Below are 17,632 nucleotides of genomic sequence, written 5' to 3'. Positions count from 1 at the left end.
GATAGTCTGCCTACCCACGCGCGCGACGGGACGGGCCGTCAGGCGGGGCCCGCCACTACCGCGCCTCGGCACACGAACGGATCCGTCGTGGCCGTGCGGACGGTTGGGTTTCCCACGCCGTTACTGCGCGCAGTAACTTCGTGGGATAAATCATGGGGGGCGTGGGGTCCTGCGCGCAGTTAATCCCACACCCGCACCATCGGCTTCTCAGCCCTCAAGGCTATAAGTAGGCGGGGGGGAGTGGAGCGGCAAGCACGCGCGCACATCCTCCCTGCTTCCCCGCCTCCTCTTGCCTCCTTTCCTTCCTCTTGCCGCCGTAGAGCAAAGACACACCACACCAACGGCGATGAGCTCTTCCTCCATCGCCGTGGCTCCCGCCGCGCGCTCTGGCGTCTGGGACGGATCGGAAGTGGATGACGACCACATCGAGTTCCTCCGCCTGACGCGCCGCCTCCCCAGCGCAGACCTCGTGCGCGCCCGCTCCGTGCCAGAGGGGGAGATTTTGCCGGCGCCGGAGGAGGGCGAGCGGGTCATCTTCCGCTCGCACCTCATGCGCGGCCTGGGGCTGCCGGCGAGCGGCTTTTTCCAATCCTTCCTAGAGTTCCACGGGCTCCAGCCACACCACCTCACCCCAAACACGGTGGTTCTGCTGTCCACCTTCGCCACTCTGTGCGAAGGCTTCCTTGGCGTCCTCCCCACTATCGAGTTGTGGGGAGAATTCTTCTCGTCCAAGCTCGGCACGCACGTCGCCGGCGTGCCGGCTCAATGCGGCGCTTTCATCGCGATGCGGCGGTCGACAGCCGACAACCCTTTCCCCGCCATCGCTCTGATCAAATCGGTGAAGATGTGGCAGCGGTAGTACTTCTATGTGAAGAGTGTTGCCCCCGACGGGGACTGGGTCAATCTGCCGCCTTATGAAGCCGGGCCGCCGGCTGGGAGGCTCCCCAGCTGGTCTAATTGGGCCAAGACGCTGACTCCCGCCGGAACCTCCGCCGTGGCGCGGCTCCGAGTTCTGACGCAGTCGGAGGGCCTCGTTGGGGACGACTTGCTGGCCGCCTTCGTGGTACGCCGAGTCCTCCCTCTCCAAGGCCGGCCTCATCTGATCAGTCAGATGAGCGACCATCGAGACCTGAGTCGGATGTGCACCAGGGAAATGCCCCACGCAGAGGTGGCAAACTTGGTGAACCACATCACGAACTATGAGCTCGGGAAGGACTAGCAATTCGGCAAGGAGCCGTACTCGCGCGCCAACCCCCCTCCGGTGGTAAGTCGCATCTCTTTGTTGCTTTGTCTTCTTTATAGCCGACTCTGACTTCTATTTGCATTGGCCTCTCTGATTCAGAACCCCCTCATGCAGCCCGCAGCTGGCGTCACGAGGCCGCCCCGCGAGTTCGTCCCTGACCGAGCGGAGAGCGACGTTGACGACCCTGACTTGGGGGCGGCGGCGATGGAAGTCGACGCCGAAGGTGGGGGCGGAGGAGCGGGAGGCGGCTTCAGGCCCTCGGCCACCTTCGCCGACTGGCCTGATGACGACGCCGAAGGGGAAGTCGTCCCGCGCCACCAGCCAAGGGTCGTCCCTTCGGGCGCGGGTTCCTCCGCCGGCCTTACCGGCCCAGGAGGCTTGAAGAGGCGCCAGACTGGGCCGAGTTCACTCGGCGGCAAGCCGAAGAAGCTCAAAGGGGCGGCCGCCGCGACCAGACGGGAGGAGGCGGCCGCGAGGGCCAACCGCTTTCGCAAGGAAGTGAAGAGACCGCCGCTAGTCTCTGCGTAAGTGTTTCCTCCTTTGTCCTTATTTTCCTTTGGTGAATCTCGTCCGAGTTTCTCTTTTTTCATTCCCTTTTTGCTTCAGGGCTCCCCTCACCCTTGAGAGAGTCGCCATCCCCTCCGTCATGGGGTCGGCGGAGGCGTCAGCCAACACTCGGCGGGTTGACCCTGCCGTCGACCTCCGGGAGGCGACGAAGCGAAATGTGCGGGAGCAGCGCTATGAGGAGGAGGCCGCTCGTTTGGAGAAAGCGGAGGCCGAGAAGGCGGCGGCCTCCGCCTAGAAAAAACTGGAGGAGGCTGAAGCCGCCGCCGCAGCAAGGCAGCAAGCCGAGGAGGCCGCGCGCCGCCAGTCGGTGCTGTTCGTCCCCCCACTGTCCTCGGTGCCCCCCCCCGGAGTTCACGGGGCAGACTGGAGAAGCCGGCGCCGAGAACCCCGTCGCGGAGAAAGAGAGTGGCGAGGCCTCTATGTCGGACACGCTCGTGCCGCCACCGCCGCCTCCACCGCCGTCTGGGAGAGTGCACAGCAAACAGCCGGCGGGCCCGCTGGTGCCGCCGACTGTGGACGAGTCCGAGGTGAGGCTGCTTCTCCAAGTCGCCTCGCTGGTGCGCCGCCGTCTTGAGTGGGCGACCTCGGCGCCGAGGCCCCGGGAGACCGGTGCCGCCAGCTCGGCAATCCCAGACGCCGAGGCGACAAGCGCTGCGCCCGTTGGGTGGTTGCGCGGAGGCGGCACAGGGCTGCTGAACCAAGCACTTCTGGACGTCCAGGCGAAGCTGCGAGCTGAAGGCGACGCCCTTCAAACTTGCACCAGGGCGCATCTGGCAGCGCGAACGGCCGTCCGAGTATGCTTCCTTCTTCTTCTTGATTCTTGTTTTTCTCTGTGGGGGCGCGCCAGCGCACCCACTGGGTGTAGTCCCCGAGTTTCGGGCCGGCAGCTGAGCAGGCAGTTCGGAACTCCCTCTGGCGAGTTCCAGATATTAACTTGTCTAAAATGCTTTATTGCAGGAGTATCACAACCTCCGTGCTACCGCCTTCAACCGCAATGTTGAGGAGCTAGGCAAGCGGACCGCCGACTTGTCGGAGAGCCGGAGTGAGTCCTTGTTCTTTTTCGCGGGGGCGCGCTGGCGCACACGCGGGCTGTTGTCCCCGAGATTCGGGCCGACTGCTGAGCAGTCGGGCCGGATCTTCTCAGTGACCTTCTTTGATGATGACTCATTGTCTTTCGTCTTTTTTCTTCTTCAGAGGCCAACGCCACCCTTCAGCAGCAGCTGGGTGAGGCCAACACCGCCTTGCACGCCAAGGAGGACGAGTGCAGCAAACTCGCCGCGGAGCGCGACTTGCTGGCCGCGCAGCTGGCCGAGCAGAAGGAGCTGCTCAAGAAGGCGTAGGACGAGGCCGAGAAGAAGGAGGCCGCTCTCCTGGCCGAGTTCGAGAGCGAGCGCTCCTCCTGGACTGGCAGGGAGGCGATGCTGACCTTCGGCTTCCACGAGATCGAGGACATCGTCGATTGTGAGTTTCTTTCTTCTTCGAGCTTCTGACTATAGGTCGGGCCAACTTCTGGTTCTTTCGACTCACTTCTTTTTTGTCTTGGCAGACTTCTTCCCTGGCCACTCGCAGGCGGTCACTCAAGCCATCGAGGCTGATCGCGAGATGCGAAGGGCAAGCGGCGCGGAGATCGCCGCCAACGCCCCCCGAACCGTCGATGAGTAGCTTCTTAGCATCGAGGCCCGTCTCCGTCCTGCCCATCGGCTGATGTGCCGGCTTCAGCGTGCCGGCGCCCAGGCGGTTGCAGCTCTGTGGCCGGACATGCCGGTCCTGCGCACTGCCAGTCGGACCACCGACTGGCTGGAGGTCGCAGCTGGCCGTCTTGAAGCTTGGAAGGGTTCCTCGGCCCGGGCCGGAGCACGCCGGGCCTTGGAATTCGTCAAGGCGTGGTATCCAGGGCTGGACCTGGACCGGCTAGCCGCGTTCCGGTTAGAGGCCCAGGCAGAGTTGGTGGCAGTGGAGGGTGCCCTTGTCGAGCGTGCGGTGGCGATTGCCAACTACACGGACACCAGTGTCTTCGTCCCCGAGCGGGCTGCAGGCGGTGAGGAGGTGCCGCCAGAGTGGTTCGGGATGATCCCGGACTTCGGCGAGGACTCGGCGGAGGTGATTGACTCCAGCACCGAGGAGGAAGGCGAGGCGGAGGACGGAGTCGAGACGGAGGTGCTGGAAGTCGGAGCGGGCGACCAGCCTCAGCTCGACCGCGCCTCCAGCAACGAGCCGCGTCCAGAGAAGGCGACTGTCGTCGGAGGCGATCAAACCGAGACCGCCCAGCCAGCTGCCCCAGTGCCAGACACCGCCATCTCCTCCGATCCTCCGATCCCAGATGCCGCCTCCTAGGCTGCCGTTTTCGCCTCTGCTTTATCTTTTTTAGTAATCTTTTGGAAAACTTTGTTAAATTCGAACAGTTCCACCCGAGGGGTGTATCTTGGACTTCTACTCGAAGATTCGGCCCAGGGCCTATGTAAATATTCATCCGAGTTCTATCTTTCCTTGCTTATTGCTCTTTAGGCTTTTCCCTTTTCCGCCTTCCTTTAGTCGCTGCCTTGCCAGTCGGACAACCGCTCTGCGGACTATCGCTGGATCAAATACTTGGCTACTTTGGGAAGGCAAGTACTCGGCCATTTTAGAGTCTTCTTAACAAGTTGGATAGAAGGCGGCGAGCTGACTACTAAAGAGTCGACTGTCTTTAATAGAGGCTAGCAGAAGCGGCAAGCCGACTACTCATGAGTCGGATTTTGCTTCAGAGAGGCAGGAAGCCGGCTTAAGCTATGTTTATGCTTTGAGTCCTTAGCCATTTTTCGTGCGGATGCCCATTATTCCTTACTCCTGTCCACCAGTCAGTCGCTCTGCAAGCTGCGGCTTCTGAAAGGAGTCAGCTTAGGCACCGCGCACTACTTGTCCAACTGCAGGAAGCATTTCATAGCGCAAGGCGGCGAGTCCCCGGGCCGACTAGTCGAGCCCAGTGCCAAGCGGCATAACAAAGAGTAATATACTCGAAGGCATAATTCTTATCATACAGATAACAAAAGAGGGCAGTCCCCGAGCTCGTCTCGGGGGGGCCAAAGTCTTGGTACTTTAATACAAAGGGGGAGCATGATACATACTGCATCAACTGTAAAATCTTCGGAGAAGATTTGAATTCCACGGGCGTTCTGTCTCTTTGCCAGAGTCGTCCCTCTTGCACGCTCGGGGCGTCTGGACGTCGATCAGGTAGTAGGAGTCATTTCCCAGCACCTTGCTGATGACGAAGGGGCCTTCCCAAGGCGCCGGCAGCTTGTGCTGGCCGGCTGTTCGCTGGATCAGTCGGAGCAGAAGGTCGCCCTCTTGGAAAGATCTTGGCCTGACCTTCCTGTTGTAGTATCGATGCAGACTATGCTGGTAGATGCTGGACCGACTGAGTGCCAACAGCCGGCCCTCTTCTAGCAGATCGACACCGTCTTGACGTGCTTCTTCTGCTTCTTCCTCAGTGTACATAGCGACTCGCGGGGATTCAAACTCTATATCCGTTGGGATGACGGCCTCGGCGCCGTAGACGAGGAAGAAAGGTGTGAAGCCGGTTGACTTGTTTGGAGTCGTGCGCAGACTCTAGAGGACACCCGGCAGCTCCTCAAGCCAGCAGCCGGCCGATCGCTCCAGCGGCACGACTAGTCGAGGCTTGATGCCGGATAAGATGAGGCCGTTTGCTCGCTCCACCTGGCCATTTGAGTGTGGATGGGGAATGGACGCTAAGTCCAGTCGGATGCCCTGCGTCGCGCAGAAACGGGCCAAGGCGCCTTTGGCAAAATTTGTGCCATTGTCGGTGATGATGTTGTGCGGGATGCCGTACCGAGTCATGATGTCGGCGATGAAAGTCACTGCAGTCGGACCGTTCAACTTCTTGATGGGCTTCACTTCTATCCACTTGGTGAACTTGTCCACTGCGACAAGTAGATGAGTCAAGCCACCTCGTGCCGTCTTGAATGGTCCCACCATGTCCAGGCCCTAGACTGCAAAGGGCCAGGCGATGGGGATAGTCTTGAGTGCGGAAGCTGGCTGGAGTGGCTTGGAACGGAACATCTGGCACCCTTTGCACTTTTGGACCAATTCCTTGGCCTCTTCTAGGGCAGTCGGCCAGAAAAAACCATGCCGGAAGGCTTTGGCGACGAGTGCTCTTGAGGCTGCATGGTGACCGCACTCGCCCTCATGGACGTCTCTGAGAATTGCTTGGCCTTGTTCTACCTCGACGCAGCGTTGGTAGATGCCAGTGGCGCTGCGCCTGACCAGCTCTCTGTTGACTATGGTATAAGCTGCTGCTCGGTGTTGCACTTGTCGAGCCAAGATTTCATCAGTTGGCAGCTCTGTGTTCACTAAGAACTTGAGGATGGGCTGGGCCCATGAGGGTGCTGCTATTTCTTCAACCGCCACTAGTGTGACTTGGACGAGGGCGGCTGGGCTGGGAGGCGGCGGGTTGGAGTCCGCGGCCGCTTGTTGACTTGACGAAGTCCCCGGGCCGATTGGAGCAGTCCCCGGGCCGAGTTCTGGAGTCTTCAGTCTTGCCACCGCAGTCCTCGGGCTGGGTTCCGAAGTCCCCGGGCCGGCTTCGACTGTATCTTTCTTGGAGTCGGATCCGACCTCCTCGGGTGGAGCCGGCACAAAGATTGAGTCTAATTCTGGCGACGGCTTGATAGAAGGCTTGAGGAGGCGCCGAAGGGCGATGCCGGATGGTATTGCCTGGCGGGTGGAGCCAATTCGTGCCAAGGCATCTGCTTGGTCATTGTCATTCCTTGGCACGTGGACGAACTCGCACCCCTCAAAGTATCCGCTGAGTTGCTGCACAAAGAAGCGGTAGCTCACCATGTTTGCGTCCCTAGCATCCCAATCGCCAGATGAATGTTGGACCACCAAGTCGGAGTCGCCGTAGCACAGGATCCGGCGAATGCCAAGTTCTTTGGCAAGCCGGAGCCCGTGGATGAGCGCCTCGTACTCGGCCACGTTGTTGGAGGCGGCGAAATGGATCTGCAACGCATATCTGAGCTTGTCACCCTTGGGGGAAGTGAGGACGACGCAGGCTCCCAGGCCGGTGCGCATCTTGGAGCCATCGAAGTGCATCCGCCAATGGGTGGAGTCGGGCGCTGGCGGCAGATACTGGGTCTCGGCCTAATTGACGAGGAAGTCGGCCAGCGCTTGTGACTTGATGGCGGTGCGGGGCTCGTAGTAGATGGTGTAGGGAGCCAAGTCGATGGCCCATTTGGCCACTCGGCTAGAAGCATCTTGGCTTCCGATGATCTCGGCTAGTGGGGCTGTGCAGACCACAGTGATTGGATGCTCTTGGAAGTAAGGCTTCAATTTCTTGGCGGCAAAATGCACGCCATAGCACATCTTCTGGTAGTGGGGGTAGTTCTGCTTGGAGGCCGACAGTACCTCGCTTAGGTAATATACCGGTCTCTAGACAGGTAGCGCCTTGCCTTCCTCCTTGCGTTCAACTACAATGACTGTGCTGACTACCCGGCTGGTGGCGACAATGTATAGGAGCATGGGCTCTTCGGGAGTCGGAGCCGCCAGCACAGGGGGTGTAGTCAACATCTTCTTCAGTTGGAGAAAGGCCTCGTCCGCCTTGGGAGTCCACTCAAAAAAGGTTGTCTTCTTCATCAGCTGGTACAAGGGGAGAGCTTTCTCGCCCAGCCGACTGATGAATCGGCTGATGGATGAACTTCTGCACATCTAACAGTCGTCTGGGTGCTTCCATCCTCTCGATGGCCTTGATCTTCACAGGGTTGCAATCTATGCCGCGTTCGGAGACCAGGAAACCAAGGAGCTGGCCGGCTGGTACTCCGAAGACGCACTTCTCGGGGTTGAGCTTGATCTGGAATCGGCGCAGGTTCTCGAAGGTCTCCTTGAGGTCTTCCAACAGAGTCCCACGTTTTTCCGTCTTCACCACCACATCATCCACGTAAACGTGGGCGTTTCTGATGAGTTGCTTGAGGAGGCACTTCTGCATGCAACGCTGAAAGGTGCCACCGGCATTCCTCAAGCCGAACGTCATGGTCAGGTAGCAGAAGGCACCAAACAGCGTGATGAAGGCGGTCTTCAGTCGGTCAGCCGGATTCAGTTTGATCTGGTGATATCCAGAGTATGCATCCAAAAAACTCAACAGCTCGCATCCGGCTGTGGAGTCTATCACCTGATCAATTCTTGGCAGAGCAAAGGGGTCCTTGGGCAGGCTTTATTGAGACTGTGTAATCGATACACATTCGCGACTGCTTATTCTTCTTCAGCACCAGTATTGGGTTTGCTAGCCACTCTGGGAAAAATACTTCCATGATGAAGCCGGCTGCCAGGAGCCGGGCTATTTCTTCTCCAACGACTCTTCTCTTCTCTTCTGACAGGCGGCGCAAGGGCTGCCTGACGGGTTTCACATCAGACCGGACATGTAATTTGTGCTCGGTGAATTCCGTCGGTACACCAGGCATGTCTTTAGGGGACCATGCGAAGATGTCTCGATTCTCACGGAGGAAATCGACGAGCTCGCCTTCCTATTTGCTGTCAAGGTTTGTACCCATGACAGCGTACCTCTCTGGGTGCTCCGGGTCCAAAGGTATCTTCTTTGTTTCTCTGGCCGGCTTGAATGATCCTTCTGCTTCCGACTTCTTGGGGTCGGGCGATAACTCGGGCTGCTTGCCGGCCATCGCCACGACTCGATCAAGAAGTCATTTCTCAGCCGCGATCACCAAGGACTCGGCCAGCCGACTGCTCTCGACCATGCAAGCAGATGACTTTTTGTAGTCGCCGGCTACGGTTAGGATTCCCTTGGAACTCGGCATCTTCATCTTGAGGTAGGCGTAGTGGGGGACTGCCATGAACCTGGCCAACGCTGGTCGGCCAAGCAACGCATGGTACGGGCTTTCGAGGTCCACCACCTCAAACCAAATTGGCTCTCGGCGGAAATGATCTTTGTCCCCAAAGAGGACGTCTATCAGAATCTTGCCGATTGGTGAGCAGGAAAGGCCAGGGACAATGCCGTGGAACACAGTCCGGCTGCTTTGAAGCTGTCTTCGCTTGATTCCTAACTTCTCCATCGTATCTTTGTACAGGATGTTGATACTGCTGCCTCCGTCTATCAGCACTCGCGAGAAGCGAGCGGCCCGCCTATCTGTGGCGAGTGTGGCACCCAAGACCAAAGCGTAGGAGCCTAGACTTGGCATCACCTCTGGGTGATCGGCTCTACTCCAACTGATGGGCATTTCGGACCAGTGCATGAATTCTGGGGAGCTTGACGCGACTGCAATCACTTCTTGCTGCTGCTGGCGCCTGCTGCGCCGATCATCTACCACACTGGTGAACACCACATAGGCCCCGTGTTCATCCGGAAACTCGTCTTGTATCGCGCCGACTGGCCTGACAGCTGGCTGCTGGGGTGGCTGTGGCGGAGGCGGCCCAGCAGGCTGGGGAGGGAGTAGGCCGTCTCCCTTGGCGATTCTGGTCAGCCAGTGGCATTTCCGGGTGGTGTGGTTTGACGGCTTCGCACCACTGTGGAACTTGCAGGGGCCATCCAGGGTCTGCTCGTAGGAGAAAACCGGCAACCAGTTGGACTTGCCGCCCCTCTGCCGCTTCGCCGGAGGCGGTCCCTCCGGCTGTTGGTATTTGACTGTCGCCACTTGCCGGCTGTTGGAAGCCAGCTGTGGGGCCTTGCGCTTGTGGTCGTTCTGCTGTTGCCACCGACAGGGGTCCCCAGCCGGAGTTCTTGGAGCCTGAGGGGCGACTTTGCCAGTCGCGCTGACTTGAATCTCCGCCTTCATGGAGGAGTCGGTCGTGTCGTACTTGTCTGCTGTGATCAGCAGTTCATCGAGGGTTTCCGGCTCGTCGCAGAGAAGCTGTGCTTGAGGAGGGTGCCTTCTCTGCACCCGGCAGTAAAGTACTCGATAGCCTGCACCTCGTGCACGCCTTCACAGGAGTCCGGAGCTCACCCCAGCGCGTGAGGTAGTCGCGAGTGGACTCGTTGGGGCCTTGCACGCAAAAGGAGAGTTGGCAAGGCTTGGGAGGTCGCTTGTACGTGCTCGTGAAGTTGCAGATGAAGGCCTCGGTGAAGTCGACCCAGCTGTTGATGCTGCGAGGCTTTAGACTGTTCAACCATGTCCGGACCGAGCCCTGGAGCATGAGCGGGACATATCTTACGGCAACATGCTTGTTGCCGTTTTCTATATTGATAGCTGTGGAGTAATCGATCAGCCAGTCCTTCGGCTTCACAGTGCCGGTATATTTGGGCGTGTCTCGGGGGAGCGTGAACCCTTTGGGGAAGGGCTCATCTCGGATGCGGGGTCCAAAGCAGGGAGGACCCAACTCGTCTTCTTCTTCCAGCGCCAAGGATCGGTGGAGTCGATCGATCCGGTGGCGGGCGTCGTTCTCTCCGACCCCCTCTCGGCGGCCAAGACGGTCGCCGAGAGTCAGATGTTCCGCAGGCGGCGGGGAGACTCGCCTTTCTCTGCGAGGAGGGGGAGGTAGATAGTCGTCCCGCCGTTCCACCGCTTTGGGACGGCCGTCTTGGTCGCGCTCGATGGTAATGCGAGTCCGACTGTGGCTAACAGCCGGCTCCTTGTCCTTCTTCCCGCGGGCCCCGCCAGTCGGCGTCCGGGACGTCGCGCCTTGGTCTCGGCGGGGTGGCGGGTCGTCGTTTTGTCACTGCGGCGCCTCTGCGCGGCAGCCGGCTTCGTTCTACGCGGCAGCCGCGTCGAGGAGCTGCTGAACTCGCTCTGTCATCATGCGGCGCTCTTCGCCCTCGAAGTTGTCGAGCTCGTCAGCCGCCGCCTGGGCGGCGTGGATGTTCTCCGCAGGCGTGGCATACACATGGCGATCAACCCCGAACAGATTGGCGATTGCCACGCCGCATTATCGGACCGCGCTTAGGCGGCTAGGCCTAGTCGGAGCCGGCGAGCCGCCCACGGCGCGATCCATCTCGCGCTGGTAGGCTTCTGACAAGCGCCTCATGCTTGCCAGCTTCTTCGCACCCTCGATAAGCTGAAGGCGGCGTGCCTCCAGCGTCTCGGCGTCGACATCTCCCGAAATCGGCGCAGTGAGGTCTCACAGAGCCGCGTCAAGCGGGTCGTGCGCTCCCTCACCGGAACGCTCGCTGTGATCGAGGATGAGGACCTTCGTGACATTGCTCCTGCCGCTCCCCTGGCAAGGGAGCGGCTCGTCATAGACCACCACATTGGTGGGAAATGCGTCGAGCGACGCCGTGTCAGAGTAGACCAGCATTGGGTCGGTGGATCCTATGGACTCCAGGTCCACGGCAGGCTCGCCGGCGGCGTGGAGTTGTCGAGGAGACCTGCGAGGAGGCTCTCGGGGCCGCTCGTGCCTGCGTCGGATGCAGGCTCGTCGGAGAGGCAAACCTCGCCGATAAGCTCGGCGAGGCTGCCGGCTGCGCAGGCGATCTGAGCGCCGTGCAGCGCATCGGCGCAAACTCCGTCTGGCGTGCCGGGCTGGCTGCGCTCGCCAGGGAGGAAAAGGGTTCCCGTCCAGAGCAGGTCTCCGGACGATGGTGCACCTCGCCCCATGGTGGGCGCCAAATGTCGGGGGTTGGGTACAACATATGCCAAAGGATGGCTTATCATGGTGGGAGCGAGTAGAACGTCACCGGTGCCTGGAAGCGGGATGAGGCGAAGACATGCATGCCGGCGAAACTTACCCAGCTTCAGGGCTCTCCGAGGAGATAACACCCCTACTGCTTCTCTGCGGGGTCTCCGCATGGTCACTATGGCACAGGGGCTACAATGGTGCTCCTAGAGTTGTTTCTGGAGGTAGGAGAGGGCACGGCTAGCTCTCTCCTTCCTATGATCTAAGGCCTATCTCTCTCTGGGTCTGAACCCTTTGCATGGGCTTCCCGGGGGGTTTATATAGGCCTCCCCCCAGGGGTACAATGGTAATCCGGCTGGGCGTGGGTCCCAGCCGTCTGTCTCTCGGGTCGTCATCCTCTTTGCCGACTACTGGGGCCCGCCGACTGGCGGGCCCCGCGGACAGGCCTGATACTGTAGCGGTACTCCTGATGACGCTGGCTTGGTCATATGGGCGTGGCAATAGCGCCGCCGTCTGGCGTGCGCTCACTGTTGCCATTCCCCATCTTGTCTAGTTAATGGCATGCGGGGCCCGTAGGAGAGGTCGGCCGACTCCAGGGGGCCGACTCCCACGGGTCCGTCTTTGGGGCGCTCGTGCCGTCTTCTGCCTACCCACTGGCAGGCGGCCCCATCGTCCTGGGGTCGTACAGGCAGGCGTCATGGGCACAGTGCGCCGCCCACTTTGGCTGAGGTCAGGGCAGGCATGGCAACAGTGCCGCGCCTCACCGGAGATCTTCAGCGATACGGCTTACTGTAGCCATGGCGGCCCCTTGTAAGCAGGGGGGACGGCCGTGCCGTGGCCGTACCCTGCCTCACCCTTCGAGACGAGGGTGGAGTCGCGGGCCGACTCTCCATAGCCGGCCTCCCTGGAAGTCGCCGGCCATAAGTCGGCTTATCTTGGAGTCGCCGTCTGAGACTCGGCATATCTTGGAGTCGCCGTCCCGGACTCGGCATATCTTGGAGTCGCTGTCTGGGACTCGGCATATCTTGGAGTCGCCGTCCGGGACTCGGCATATCTTGGAGTCGTCCCGGGGACTTGGCCTAAGCGGCGTTACTGATCCCAATGTCTTGAAAGGTTCTGGGGCTCGGGTTAGCCTACCCGTGGCCCATTACTCCGACATAACCAGAGGCTAGATGAATTAGTTATTACTAAACATGAGCTAAATCAAAGGACAAAAATAAAATTGGGTTGCCTCCCAACAAGCGCTATCGTTTAACGCCCCTAGCTAGGCATGATGATTTCAATGATGTTCACATAAAAAATAAGAATTGAAACATAAAGAGAGCATCATGAAGAATATGACTAGCACATTTAAGTGTAACCCACTTCCTATGCATAGGGATTTTGTGAGCAAAGAACTTGTGGGAACAATAATCAACTAGCATAAGAAGGTAAAAGAAGCAAATCTTCAAGATTTTCAACACATAGAGAGGAAAATTGATATTATTGCAATTCCTACAAGCATATGTTCCTCCCTCATAATGATTTTCAGTAGAATCATGAATGAATTCAACCATATAACCAGCACCTAAAGCATTCTTTTCATGATCTACAAGCATATAAATTTTACTACTCTCCACATAAGCAAATTTATTATCATCAATAGTAGTGAGAGTAAACTCAACAAAATAAATATCATGTGAAGCATAATCCAATGGAAAACTAAAATCATGATGACAAGTTTCATGGTTATCATTATTCTTTATAGCATATGTATTATCACAATAATCATCATAAATAGGAGGCATGCTTTCATCATAATAAATTTGCTCATCAAAACTTGGGGGAAAAATATCATATTCATCAAACATAGCTTCCCCAAGCTTGTGGCTTTGCATATCATTAGCATCGTGGATATTCAAAGAATTCATACTACAACATTGCAATCATGCTCATCATTCAAAGATTTAGTGTTAAACATTTTATAGACTTCTTCTTCTAGCACTTGAGCACAATTTTCCTTTCCATCATTCTCACGAAAGATATTAAAAAGATGAAGCGTATGAGGCAAACTCAATTCCATTTTTTAGTTTTCTTTTATAGACTAAACTAGTGATAAAACAAGAAACTAAAAGATTCGATTGCAAGATCTAAACATATACCTTCAAGCACTCACCTCCCCGACAACGGTGCCAGAAAAGATCTTGATGTCTACTACGCAACCTTCTTCTTGTAGACGTTGTTGGGCCTCCAAGTGCAGAGGTTTGTAGGACAGTAGCAAATTTCCCTCAAGTGGATGACCTAAGGTTTATCAATCCATGGGAGGCGTAGGTTGAAGATGGTCTCTCTCTAAAAACCCTGCAACAAAATAACAAAGAGTCTCTTCTGTCCCCAGCATACCCAATACAATGGTAAATTGTATAGGTGCACTAGTTCGGCGAAGAGACAGTGATACAAGTGCAATATGGAGTAATCTAAAAAATATAAAAACAGCAAGGTAGCAAGTGATAAAAGTGAGCGTAAACGGTATTGCAATGCTAGGAAACAAGGCCTAAGGTTCATACTTTCACTAGTGCAAGTTCTCTCAAAAATAATAACATAACTGGATCATATAAATATCCCTCAACATGCAACAAAGAGTCACTCCAAAGTTACTAATAGCGGAGAACAAACAAAGAGATTATGGTAGGGTACAAAACCACCTCAAAGTTATCCTTTCTGATCTATCTATTCAAGAGTCTATTGTAACAAAACACAAAGCTATTCTTTCCGTTCAATCTATCATAGATTTCGTACTAGAATAACACCTTAAGACACAAATCAACCAAAACCCTAATGTCACTTAGATACTCCATTGTCACGTCAAGTATCCATGAGCATTATTATACGATATGCATCACACAATCTCAGATTCATCTATTCAACCAACAGAAAGTACTTCAAAGAGTGCCCCAAAGTTTCTACCGGAGAGTCAAGACGAAAACATGTGCCAACCCCTATGCATAAGTTCATTGAACCCACAAGTTGATCACCAAAACATACATCAAGTAGATCACGTAAATATCCCATTGTCACCTCGGATAAGCACGACAAGACATACATCAAGTGTTCTCAAATCCTTAAAGACTCAATCTGAAAAGATAACTTTAAAGGGAAAACTCAATCCATTACAAGAGAGTAGTGGGGGAGAAACATCATAAGATTCAACTACAATAGCAAAGATCGCGATACATCAAGATCGTGCCAAATCAAGAACACGAGAGAGAGAGAGATCAAACACATAGCTACTGGTACATACCCTTAGCCCCGAGGGTGAACTACTCCCTCCTCGTCATGGAGATCACCGGGATGATGAAGATGGCCATCGGTGAGGGATCACCCCTCCGACAGGGTGCCGGAACAGGGCCCCGATTGGTTTTTGGTGGCTACAGAGGCTTGCGGCGGTGGAACTCCCAATTTATTGTGTTCCTCGGTGTTTTTAGGGTATATGGGCATATATAGGCGAAAGAAGTCGGTTAGGGGAGCCACGAGGGGCCCACGAGGGTGGGGGCGCGCCCAGGAGGGTAGGGCATGTTGGGAAACATAGTAATTTCAAAAAAAATCCTACGCACACACAAGATCATGGTGATGCATAGCAACGAGAGGGGAGAGTGTTGTCCATGTACCCTCGTAGACCTAAAGCGGAAGCGTTAGCACAGCGCGGTTGATGTAGTCGTTACGTCTTCATGATCCGACCGATCCAAGTACCGAACGTACGGCACCTCCGAGTTCAGCACACGTTCAGCTCGATGACGTACCACGAACTCCGATCCAGCAGAGCTTTGCAAGAGAGTTCCTTCAGCGCGACAGTGTGATGACGATGTTGATGATGCTACCGACGCAGGGCTTCGCCCAAGAACCACTACGATATTATCGAGGTGGAATATGGAGGAGGGGGGCACCACACACGGCTAAGAGATCAATGATCAATTGTTGCCTCTAGAGGTTCCCCCTTGCCCCCGTATATAAAGGATCAAGGGGGAGGGGGCGGCCGTCTAGGAGGAGGCGCGCCAGGGAGGAGTCCTACTCCCACCGGGAGTAGGACTCCCTGCTTTCCTAGTCCAAGTAGGAGAGGGGAAGGAAGGGGAGGAGAAGAGGAAGGAAAGGGGTGGCCCTAGTCCAATTCGGTTTGGGCTAGGGGGCCGCGCGCCCCTAGCTGGTCGCCTCTCCTCTTCCTCCACATGGGCCAATGAGGCCCAATAAGCCCCCGGGGGGTTCCGGTAAACCCCCGGTACTCCGGTATATGCCCGAAACCTCCCGAAACCATTCCGGTGTCCGAACATAGTCATCCAATATATTGATCTTTACGTATCGACCATTTCGAGACTCCTCGTCATGTCCGTGATCATATCCGGGACTACAAACTACCTTCGGTACATCAAAACAAAAAAACTCATTATACCGATCGTCACCAAACTTTAAGCGTGCGGACCCTACGGGTTCGAGAACTATGTAGACATGACCGAGACTCGTTTCCGGTCAATAACCAATAGCAGAACCTGGATTCTCATATTGGCAACTACATATTCTACGAAGATCTTTATCGGTCAAACCGCATAACAACATATGTTGTTCCCTTTGTCATCGGTATGTTACTTGCCTGAGATTTGATCATTGGTATCTCAATACATAGTTCAATCTCGTTACCGGCAAGTCACTTTACTCATTACGTAAGGCATCATCCTGCAACTAACTCATTAGCTACATTGCTTGCAAGGCTTATAGTGATGTGCATTATCGAGAGGGCCCAGAGGTACCTCTCCGACAACCGGAGTGACAAATCCTAATCTCGAAATACGCCAACTCAACATGTACCTTCGGAGACACCTGTAGAGCTCCTTTATAATCACCTAGTTACGTTGTGACGTTTGGTAGCACACAAAGTGTTCCTGCGGTAAACGGGAGTTGCATAATCTCATAGTCATAGGAACATGTATAAGTCATGAAGAAAGCAATAGCAACATACTAAACGATCAAGTGCTAAGCTAACGGAATGGGTCAAGTCAATCACATCATTCTCCTAATGATGTGATCCCATTAATCAAATGATAACTCATGTCTATGGCTAGGAAACACAACCATCTTTTATCAACGAGCTAGTCAGGTAGAGGCATACTAGTGACACTATGTTTTTCTATGTATTCACACATGTATCATGTTTCCGGTTAATACAATTATAGCATGAATAATAAACATTTATCACTATATGAGGAATTAAATAATAAACTTATTATTGCCTCTAGGGCATATTTCCTTCAGTCTCCCACTTGTACTAGAGTCAATAATCTAGATTACACAGTAATGATTCTAACACCCATGGAGCCTTGGTGTTGATCATGTTTTGCTCCTAGAAGAGGCTTAGTCAACGGGTCTGCAACATTCAGATCCGTATGTATTTTGCAAATCTCTATGTTTCCCACCTGGACTTGGTCCCGGATGGAATTGAAGCGTCTCTTGATGTGCTTGGTTCTCTTGTGAAATCTGGATTCCTTTGCCAAGGCAATTGCACCAGTATTGTCACAAAAGATTTTCATTGGACCCGATGCACTAGGTATGACACCTAGATTGGATATGAACTCCTTCATCCAGACTCCTTCATTTGCTGCTTCCGAAGCAGCTATGTACTCCGCTTCACATGTAGATCCCGCCACGATGCTTTGTTTAGAACTGCACCAACTGACAGCTCCACCGTTCAATATAAACACGTATCCGGTTTGCGACTTAGAATCGTCCGGATCAGTGTCAAAGCTTGCATTGACGTAACCATTTACGACTAGCTCTTTGTCACCTCCATAAACGAGAAACATATCCTTAGTCCTTTTAGGCATTTCAGAATATTCTTGACCGCTGTCCAGTGATCCACTCCTGGATTACTTTGGTACCTCCCTGCTAAGCTAATAGCTAGGCACACATCAGGTCTGGTACACAGCATTGCATACATGATAGAGCCTATGGCTAAAGCATAGGGAACATTGTTCATTTTCTCTCTATCTTCTTCAGTGGTCGGGCATTGAGTCTGACTCAACTTTACACCTTGTAATACAGACAAGAACCCTTTATTTGCTTGATCCATTTTGAACTTTTCAAAACTTTATCAAGGTATGTGCTTTGTGAAAGTCCTATTAAGCGTCTTGATCTATCTCTATAGATCTTGATGCCCAATATATAAGCAGCTTCACCGAGGTCTTTCATTGAAAAACTTTTATTCAAGTATCCTTTTATGCTATCCAAAAATTCTATATCATTTCCAATCAACAA

This window comes from Triticum aestivum, chromosome 4B, assembly GCF_018294505.1.
Source record: "Triticum aestivum cultivar Chinese Spring chromosome 4B, IWGSC CS RefSeq v2.1, whole genome shotgun sequence".
In the NCBI taxonomy this organism is placed as follows: Eukaryota; Viridiplantae; Streptophyta; class Magnoliopsida; order Poales; family Poaceae; genus Triticum; species Triticum aestivum.
The sequence above is the reverse complement of the archived record's forward strand: the minus strand, read 5'-3'. Positions refer to the sequence as shown.